Source organism: Arachis duranensis, unplaced genomic scaffold, assembly GCF_000817695.3.
Source record: "Arachis duranensis cultivar V14167 unplaced genomic scaffold, aradu.V14167.gnm2.J7QH unplaced_Scaffold_232525, whole genome shotgun sequence".
Lineage (NCBI taxonomy): Eukaryota > Viridiplantae > Streptophyta > Magnoliopsida > Fabales > Fabaceae > Arachis > Arachis duranensis.
Genome location: NW_026264851.1, coordinates 2099834 through 2107614, shown reverse-complemented (window position 1 = coordinate 2107614; position 7781 = coordinate 2099834). Strand labels below are relative to the sequence as shown.

The following is a 7781-nucleotide window of genomic DNA, read 5'->3' as shown; positions in this document are numbered from 1 at the left end:
AAGAGAGACCCTTCACGGTTCTCAAGAGATGCATGAGGAAGCTCATCATCAAGAAATCCCTGAGATGCCTCAAGGGATGCACTTTCCTCCCAACAACTATTGGGAACAACTCAACACTTCCTTAGAAGATTTGAGCCACAATGTTGAACAATTAAGGGTGGAACATCATGAGCACTCCATCATTCTCCATGAAATAAGAGAAAATAAAAGAGCAATGAGGGAGGAGCAACAAAGGCAAGGAAGGGACATAGAAGAGCTTAAGGACATTGTTGGTCCTTCAAGAAGAAGACGCCACTAAAGGTGGACTCATTCCTTATTCTTATTTCTCTGTTTTTCGATTTTTATGCTTCATGTTTATTTATGTTTTGTGTCTCTACTTCATGATCATTAGTAGTTAGTAACTATGTCTTAAGGCTATGAATGAATTCCATTAATCCTTCACCTCTCTTAAATGAAAAATGTTTTATTCAAAAGAACAAGAAGTATATAAATTTTGAATTTATCCTTGAATTTAATTTAATTATATTGATGTGGTGACAATACTTTTTGTTTTCTGAATGAATGCTTGAACAGTGCATATGTCTTTTGATATTGTTGTTTATGAGTGTTAAAATTGTTGGCTCTTGAAAGAATGATGAACAAAGAGAAATGTTATTGACAATCTGAAAAATCATGAAATTGATTCTTGAAGCAAGAAAAAGTAGTGAAAACAAAAAGAAAAGCTTGAGAAAAAAAATATGGCGAAAAAAATAGAAATAAAAAGAAAAAGCAAGCAGAAAAAGCCAATAGCCCTTAAAACCAAAAGGCAAGGGTAAAAAGGATCCAAGGATTTGAGCATCAATGGATAGGAGGGACCAAGGAAATCAAATCCAGGCCTAAGCGGCTAAATCAAGCTGTCCCTAACCATGTGCTTGTGTCATGAAGGCCCAAGTGAAAAGCTTGAGGCTGAGTGGTTAAAGTCGTGATCCAAAGCAAAAAGAGTGTGCTTAAGAGCTCTGGACACCTCTAACTGGGGACTCTAGCAAAGCTGAGTCACAATCTGAAAAGGTTCACCCAGTCATGTGTCTGTGGCATTTATGTATCCGGTGGTAATACTGGAAAACAAAGTGCTTATGGCCACGACCAAGACTCATAAGTAGCTGTGTTCAAGAATCAACATGCTTAACTAGGAAAGTCAATAACACTATCCAAAACTCTAAGTTCCTAGAGAAGCCAATCATTCTAACTTCAAAGAAAAAAGTGAGATGCCAAAACTGTTCAGAAGCAAAAAGCTACAAGTCCCGCTCATCTAATTATGATTAATATTCATTGATATTCTGAAATTTATAGTATATTCTCTTCTTTTTATCCTAATTGATTTTCAGTTGCTTGGGGACAAGCAACAATTTAAGTTTGGTGTTGTGATGAGCGGATAATTTATACGCTTTTTGGCATTGTTTTTAGGTAGGTTTTAGTAAGTTCAAGCTACTTTTAGGGATGTTTTCATTAGTTTTTATGTTAAATTCATATTTCTGGACTTTACTATGAGTTTGTGTATTTTTCTGTAATTTCAGGTAATTTCTGGCTGAAATTGAGGGACTTGAGCAAAACTCTGAAAAAGGCTGACAAAAGGACTGCTGATGCTGTTGGAATCTGACCTCCCTGCACTCGAAATGGATTTTCTGGAGCTACAGAACTCCAAATGGCACGATCCTAACGGCGTTGAAAAGTAGACATTCAGAGCTTTCCAGCAATATATAATAGTTTGGTCTTTTGATCATTCAGGGGGCTGGCCATTCGGCCATGCCTGAACCTTTCACTTATGTATTTTCAACGGTGGAGTTTCTGCACACCATAGATTAAGGGTGTGGAGCTCTGTTGTACCTCAAGTTTCAATACAATTACTATTACTTTCTATTCAATTCTCTTTTATTCTTATTCCAAGATATACTGCACAACACTTTGATGAATGTGATGATCTGTGACACTCATCATCATTCTCACCTATGAACGTGCGTGACTGACAACCACTTCCGTTCTACTTTAGGCCGGGCGCATATCTCTTAGATTCCCCAACAAAATCTTCGTGGTATAAGCTAGATAGATGGCGGCATTCATGGGAATCTGGAAAGTCTAATATTGTCTGTGGTATTCTGAGTAGGATTCCGAGAATCTGGAAAGTCTAACCTTGTCTGTGGTATTCCGAGTAGGATTCCGGTATTGAATGACTGTGACGAGCTTCAAACTCCTAAAGGCTGGGCGTTAGTGACAGACGCAAAAGAATCAATGGATTCTACTCCAACCTGATTGAGAACCGACAGATGATTAGCGGTGCTGTGACAGAGCATTTAGACCATTTTCACTGAGAGGATGGGAGAGCATTTGGACCATTTTCACTGAGAGGATGGGATGTAGCTATCAACAAGGGTGATGCCTCCAGACGATTAGCCGTGCAGTGACAGCGCATAGGACCATTTTCCCGAGAGGATTAAAAGTAGCCATTGATGATGGTGATGCCCTACATACAGCTTGCCATGGAAAGGAGTAGGAAGGATTGGATGAATGTAATAAGAAAATAGAGATTCGAGAGGAGCACAGCATCTCCGTATGCCTATCTGAAATTCCCACTATTGATTTACATAAGTATTTCTATCCCTTTTTAGTTTATTTATCTTTTAATTATCTAATCCAATTACATTTGACCCTATGAATCCACTTAACTGAGATTTACAAGGTGACCATAGCTTGCTTCATACCAACAATCTCTGTGGGATCGACCCTTACTCACGTAAGGTATTACTTGGATGACCTAGTACACTTGCTAGTTAAGTTGAACGGAGTTGTGAGCTTCTCTAACAGTGCCTAGAACTCTTTGATCACAATTTCGTCCACCATCCTTCATTCTCTTTGCCAGATCCATGGTTTCACTATCTCTTTCGGTAATCGATTTCTCTAGATTTTTTACTTGGTTAAATTATTTTTTCTCTTGAACACCAAATAATTCCATACTACGACCAATGCAAAGAAGCCTAGTAGCCATAACCTACAACAAATGGCACACTCAGATAATCAATCCACAAATCAAAAAGGTAAAATAAAAACCAAAAATTCTACTTGCACATACTATCCAATAACTTCCTTCCCTGCACCACCCAATACCTGAATGTCATAAGGGCTCTACGTAACCTTCTCTGATAGGGCAACATAAGGAAATCGGTCGCTCCACACTGAATCTGAGCTACCCCCAACAACAAACCCATGGATTCCCATTTTCTTTTTCAAGTTACCCCTCACACGGGGTCCACTAGCAAGGTCAAACCCAGAAAGGACCTCAACCGAATCCTCGGGTTGTAGAATTTTCCTCTTTTGACCCTAAGGAGGAGCACTAGATTGTACACCCTCAGTAGCTACCTCTTTCACCATGTTACTGACCGAGACCTCTTTTCTTTCCTTTTTCTTCTCCAAAAAGGACCTCATTTTGGTTGATGACTAGCTCGGAACACTGCCACCTATGAAGGACAGTAATAATGTCAACAGATTAGAAAATCACAGCAAAAGTGAAACAATTGAGAAAACCCTTACCAATACAATTTTCTAACTCCTCGGGATCATTTTCAAACTTTAAAACATCGTCAATACACAAAAGCTTTCCGAAAGAAAGTCAGGAAATCAAGTAATCCAAGAACGAATCCTCTTCGTTGGTCCTATCCATTGCTTTCAATATCTGCATGGGCCTGACACTAAAACAAAAGGAAAATTTCCCCTAGCTCCGAATCCAGAAAGAACGGATACTCCATCTCACAAGAACGAACCTTAACACACATCTCTTTAAAACTCTTGAAAGATGATTTGTACAAAGTAAAAAGGGAACAACCGGGAAAACTGCTTAAGTTCACCCAGAGGCCCTTTCGGACTCCTTTCACCTAGAAGAGAGAAAAGAAAATATTCAAGGTAGGGGCGGTTTCCAAAAAACACATCACACACTCAAAGGGATGAAGAAATGCCCAATAGTTTGGATGCAACTATAACGGAGCACAGTTAAGTTACGTTAACGCCGAACATTCAAAATTAGAAAATGGAAGTTTAACACCCAGTTCAGTGAACAAGCAGGTATACACATAAAAATATGCCCAATCCTCCTATTTTTTACAAACCCTGTCCTTTGCATTATAGGGAATCAGCTCTAAACCTATGTCGGAATTGCCACAGACCCAACTCCCAACATTAAAAATACATAAGCTCTTTGCACTTACGTGCGGCACTTAATGTCCGCGTGCACCCATTCATACAAATCATCCTTCACCTCAACTACTTTATCTTCTGGCTTTTTCATAGTCAACAAAGAAGTAGATAGAAAGAACTGACAGAAGAGGATAGAAACAACTAACCTTTTGTCGCCATCCTCTTTAACTTGATAAATGTCACAAAAATAGAGCAGAAACTAAAGAGTGCACAACTGGATCATTACCAAGGTAAGAAACAAAAGGAAAAATAACCCCAATCGTTCGATTCAAGAAACTGTTCGTATAGCCAAAATAGAAACAACGGCTGCGACTACCTTGATTAAATCCCCCACTAAAATTTATTACATAGCATGATTGCATGATTCCTTGAAACTGTACAATTTATTACAAAATAGTTAATATTCAAAAGGAATGTAGGTCGGTACCACGTTGAGCTTGGGGCCTCGGACATGGAAGGTATAACGTCAGATCTCCATAGAAAACCTCAACTTGCTCTCGACATCAGCAAGTCAAGATTGGGGACTGTGATCTATACCAATGATTTCGGACCAACGTTATACTTCAGAAATACCACGTCTAACAAATCACGTAACAAACACTAGGTCAACAAGGCGTGACTCAGCTCGGCGAGATATATCGCAGTAGCACTCGAGAGAAACACCAAGAATCTCAGACAGAGCAACATACTCATTTCAAGTTTAGATAACACCACCCAAACGACCTAAACACACAACAAATACACACAAAAACATTATCCTAGTATTCCGTATTATTAATTCTTGATCACGAACTGACTTAAGCATCGGAGTTCTTTTTACAGGTGCTCCACACTGCTCGGACGAGGAAGGAACTCTCGGCGTAGATACTTGGAGAACGACGCCATCAGTGCTCCTCCCATTGCCGCTGACCTATACCTCGGATCCAGGTCCTGAACATGAACAGGTTCAATGCTCGCCTTGCAAGGATGCTTCGAGTTTTTTTCCACAAGACATCCCAAAAAGTCCTCCATTTACACAACAATTTCATGTACCTCACAAAATTGCATGCTACTCCCTCAAAATCATCATGCTTGTGGAAACTCAAATGTGTGTGAATATTTGTACCAATATGATGAGTAATCTTACACAAGTGGAAAATTGGGTATTGACTCCATCAATTTTGTGAACACTGGTGATGTTAAATTTCCAAATTCAATTTTTGGATGTGGCTATAACAATAGTATAACATTTAGTAGCACTATGAAAGGCACAGGGATAGTTGGTCTAGGAGCATGGCCATTGTCACTAGTTTCACAACTTGGTGACAGAATTGGGCACAAATTCTCATATTATTTGGCTCCTATTGATTCAAATTCCAATAGCAAACTCAAATTCGGGGACGAAGCAAACATTTTAGGAAATGGGGTTGTGTCAACTCGCTTGACAAAGAACCCTATATCACCAAGCTATTACAACGTCAACCCTAAAGGCATTAATGTTGGTAAGAACTCGATTTCGAGTAGTGAAAGTTCCAATAACATTTACTTATCTTGACCGAAAGTTGTATAATGATATTGTAACTTCGATGAAGCAAATCTACTCAAGTGTTGAGGCGGTACAAGATCTTCCACAGTCGTTCGATTTCTGCGGCTGTTTCAAAGGGTCAAGTGTTGAAGTGCCGCCTGAAATTGTGTTTCACTTTAATGGTGGTGATGTTACCTTGCCACTTGAGAACATGTACACTATTGTTGAGAACAACTTGGTCTGCTTGCTGTTGCTACCGAACACCAACTTATCTGCTGGATTTTCTATCTTTCGAAATTTGGTGTAGATGAATTTTCAGGTGGAGTATGATCTTCAAGGGAAAAGGGTTTCTTTTGCCCCTTCTAATTGTGCTGATAATAGCGGATTAATCATCATATCTTTCTGTATTAAAATACAAGTGTGTTGTATCTTGTATGTACATGCATTGCATGGGATGTATGTTCGACTCACATTCTACCTATTGTAAAATCTATCTGTTGTTAAATGCCAGTTAATATTTAGTTGTCAATTTACTTCTTAAATAGAATATATATATATATAAAGACTAAACTAACCTCACAATATTTTTAGTTTAGAGTACTATAATATTTAGTAACCAAAATTTATATTTTTAGTTAATATTTAGTCAACTATATTCTGAATTTTACACATTAAACTCTAAAGATAAATCTAATAGTATAAAAATAAAGTATTGATCTCCTGATATTTTTATTCAAAATCAACCAAAAATAGCAAAGCCATTTTTTGTCGATTTCAACTCTTATATGGGCTTATATAATGAAGCACATATCAATTCAACTTTTAGGCTTTTAACCCAACCAAATACATATGTCTGTCATCACCTAAAAACTAAGTTATTGTTTGCTAAATTCAACAATCTCCCTCTTGACAACAAATATTTAAAAGTGATTAAAAAATTGGAATGGAATTGAAATAGATCAAGATTAGATAACTTCTCTTTGATAATACCATTTCTTTTATGTTGAGTTCCTAATACCGAAAATCATGATGAGCTCTTATAGTACATCTTAGTGATTCCCTTGAAATGGTCTAGTTAAGACCTTAGACACTAAAATCCTATCGAGTCAGAGATTAAGAATACCTAAAAGATTCATGTTCCCTTATGTAGTCCTTATTTGGATTCATTATCCTACTGGAACTGTCAAATTTTCACCTGTTGCTATTTACTTCTCTTTTCTGATATCAGCAAATTCTAGCAATGTCAAGTTCACACCTAACGAGTTTACTCAGCTCTCAATGTGCCTTTAACAAGTTTACTTGCTTTTTTCATTGATGCCTCCATCATAGAAGAGTCTCCAGCAGCAACACATTTAGCATCATGTCAGAGAAGCTGGATTATTTGATGTCCTCACAAGCAATAGTGGCTGGAGATTTGTAGCAGTTGCCCATTTGTGACAATAGTGGTGGTGGATCAAGATGGAAAGGATGGAAGGGGGATTTAGGGTGACATTTGTAAGACCCGAGAAATTTATTAGCCAGTCATTTGATTAAAATTGGATTTTAAATGGTTTTTGAAGGTTCTAAAAGGCTTAGAGAATGGGGGATTGAATATATGGTGGTGCACGAAATTGCAATCACACTTTTGCAATCCCGCACAACTAACCAGCAAGTGTACTGGGTCGTCCAAGTAATACCTTGCGTGAGCAAGGGTCGATCCCACAGAGATTGTCGGCTTGAAGCAAGCTATGGTTATCTTGTAAATCTTAGTCAGGATATCAGAAATTATCAGGATTGATTGTGAAAAGCAAAAGAACATGAAATGGTTACTTGTTTTGCAGTAATGGATAATAGGTTGAGGTTTGGAGATGCTCCATCTTCTGAATCTCTGCTTTCCTACTGTCTTCTTCTTCAGTCACGCAAGTCTCCTTCCATGGCAAGCTGTATGTAGGGTTTCACCGTTGTCAATGGCTACCTCCCATCCTCTCATTGGAACGATTCCTAATGCCCTGTCACGGCACGGCATTCCATCTGTCGGTTCTCAATCAGGCCGGAATAGAATCCAATGATTCTTTTG

General features: G+C 38.3%; 1 pseudogene; it reads left to right on the top strand.

Annotated features, from left to right (window-relative positions):
* The first annotated feature begins 5266 nt into the window (after positions 1-5266).
* Positions 5267-7015, top strand: LOC110274836 (aspartic proteinase CDR1-like; annotated as a pseudogene).
* The last annotated feature ends 766 nt before the right edge of the window (positions 7016-7781 follow it).